The 3032-nt window shown below is 40.4% G+C and overlaps 1 protein-coding gene across 2 annotated transcripts in view; it reads right to left on the reverse strand.

Annotated features, from left to right (window-relative positions):
- The window catches only part of TNFRSF19 (tumor necrosis factor receptor superfamily, member 19), a 104046-nt gene that overhangs the window by 82912 nt on the left and 18102 nt on the right, over positions 1-3032 (reverse strand). The gene's annotated exons all lie outside the window — the stretch shown is intronic.

The following is a 3032-nucleotide window of genomic DNA, read 5'->3' on the forward strand; positions in this document are numbered from 1 at the left end:
CTCTCTGGGGATACTACACTAACTACCGGGAAAGGCAGGCAAATAATAAAGCATTTCTCAGAGATGTCACTTCGGGGCTACACATTTATAAGGAGAGAAAAATAGATCCCACAGGGGCGCTGTGAGGTGTAACTGGGATAATACCCATAACGTGCTTAGCCGGTGCCTAGAACGGCTGCTGCTGACGCCGTTATTGCTGCGGCTGTTCTTGAGAGCACCACCTACTCGCTGTGTGAACTCGGGTAAATTACTTAACCCTGGGTCTTAATTTCCTCGTCTCCGAATTGAGCAGAATGACAGTACCTATCTCCTGAAATTGTCGTGAGGATTAACTGAGTTTAGCAGCTGTAAAGCATTTACAGGAGAGTTAACTGATATAAACTGTTTCTGGCACATAATATGTGCTATATAAGGGTTAGCAACTATTGTTGTCCTTCATGCTAATGACATCATTATTGAGGACCAAATGACTCAATGGATGTTACAGTCCTTGAAGACTGTAACCTGTAGACAAACGTGAGACGGTTAGATGGTCATAGTCAAGTGGCAAGCAATGTTCTAGACCTCTGGACCTGCGGGCCTGCAGACAGCATTTGAAGACTGAGAAGCCACTCGAAGTTTCAACCAAGCATCTATGATGTCGAGCATTGTGTTCATGCTTTATAAAAACTATAGCTTTTTCCCTGTCTGACACACTCATGGGAGGGAACTGAAGGTCAAAGGACACACATACTAGAACCAATGGAAACCGAACCAAATTCATGCCCCGTAACCCCAAAGCAGGGCTCCTCGAGGTTCTGCCACGTTGACTTAGTTGTGTCCTACCAGCGGCCAGCATCCAGTGACTGCTGCCATTCCGGATATAGGACTACATCGACAAAACCGTCAAAAGACACATAACAAAATAATGCTCTTAATAATTTATCTGCTTATTCGATAAACTTTGATTAAACAGTTATTAGGAACCTGAAAGGAGACAGGATCAGGTTGGGGGAAGACACTACAAAGGTGCACTTCAAGGGAGCTCAAGCTTGGCAGGGGTGCTGAGCTCCTAAACGCCTTTTAATATGTTTATTATTAATATATTATTGGCCTGGCCAAGGAGTATCTTAGAAATAAACAATTTAGCTGGTGGAGTGTTGTAAGTGTGACCTTGAATTTCCTGGAATAAAAGGAAATTCCTTATGAAATTCTTTGGCATTCGTAAAAAGAAGGAAAATTGGAAAATTTAATGAAATAACTTAAGCGTTTAAGTAATAATATTTAAAATAAAAATAAGGCAGTAAAAAGGTTATTTATTGAAATTGCTTTTAAATTCTGGGCATTTAGGGTCTGGCCCAAAGATAGAAAAATGCTTTTACACGTTTCAGTGTCCTGTTTATCTGGGAAGGACTTATCAAGCACAAGCCATACAAATTACTGAGATTATGTACCCTGGGTCTGGCCACTGGGGTTTTCATAATTTACCAGAACATCCAGAATAGACAACATCTATGATAGTCTAGCATCCATTTCCTGGCCCTAGCTAAGCACTAAGGAAAAGACTAATAATGCCTGGTTTACGGTATCCTAGAAGCATGGAATTTCTGCGTCACTATCTACTATTGAACAATAACCAGCAGGTTGACAGTATCAGGAGACCTAGGCAAGCAAAAAAGAAGGGACATGAACCCAAAGCACAGAGGTGGCAAACATCCTGTTCGGCTGCACACAAAGTGGCTGCTTCTCCAAGAAGCTGCTCAGCCTGCTCATTTGAGTCAGTGGTAACTAACACGGATGTGTTCTAATTGGCCTCCCTCTGAAAGGGATAAATCCAGTAAGTGGTACAATGCACAACCCTTGCGCATCCTTGTCCAAAATTATGAACACATGTGCTGGCGTGTCACCAGGCAAAGGGGCAGGGGAGCACCACTGGGGAGGAGCAGCTGCAGGTTTCATCTCTTCCTGGCTGTGCAGACCACTGGATTCCAAACCACAGCGATCACTGTCTGTTGTTCCCATCTGCACTTCCTGCAACGGCCTCTGCAGTGCCTGCCCTCAACTTGTCAGAGATCTTCTGGGATCTCCCTAAATCCAGCATAGCTACCTCTTCTTTGTGCTTCCACAGCACTCTGGACTTCAACTCACAGCATAACTATCTAGTTTCTAGTCTTTGTGTTGCATCTGGCCAGCACTTATTTTCTTTTCAAATATTTAATTTTTTTAAAATTAGTTTTCAATATTAAAAATGGAGAATATCCTTGAAAAATTAGACAATCTGTCAGCCATGAGTCCCACACCAACGCCATGTGAGTCAGAGCTGAGCATCAGCTGTCCTTTACATGGGAGAACTATACTCTCTAGTGTACCAGTCTCCACCACTCCCTGTTGTCACCCTGGGCTCCCTTCCCTCATCTGATCATCAACCCAGCCATTTGAGTTTGTCCCCAATCAGGCTTGAGGACTTCATGACAAGCACTGTGATTTCACTCCAGAATCATAATGTTCCCAATATGTGTCTAATCCATGTTAAATGAATGAAGAAATTCATTAATTAGAGTTAATATTTTACCTCTCAGAGTTCTAAGGGATGAAACAATATATGTGAAAAAACATATGGAAGTATAACTTGAGATTGAAATACAAATTACTGTGGTAGAACAAATCCAGGTCAGCACACTATTTCTTGAATGTAGTGCTCTAATATTGACAAAGATCACTAGGGAGGAAGATCTGGTATTTATCTTTCTAATTTTTACAATAAGTAACCTTTCTGAAAACCATCTTTATTTTTGATTTTGTAAATGACTAAAATATATGAATCTTGGGATAATTTGAATAATCTAGATACTCCTTTTCTCAGAATAAATTATTTAATTTTTCCATCTCTTAAAAGCTATTTATTATCCAACAGATGTAGTGCAGGCAATAAGTAACAGTTTTCATCTAGTAAAACTGTATTAACATTATGTAATGAAGCTACATTAAACCTTTACATTTTTTCCAATATGCAATAAGATGAAACATTTTTTAAAATGTCAACATTAAAGCAA

Source organism: Propithecus coquereli, unplaced genomic scaffold, assembly GCF_000956105.1.
Source record: "Propithecus coquereli isolate 6110/MARCELLA unplaced genomic scaffold, Pcoq_1.0 Scaffold306, whole genome shotgun sequence".
NCBI classification, from domain to species: Eukaryota; Metazoa; Chordata; class Mammalia; order Primates; family Indriidae; genus Propithecus; species Propithecus coquereli.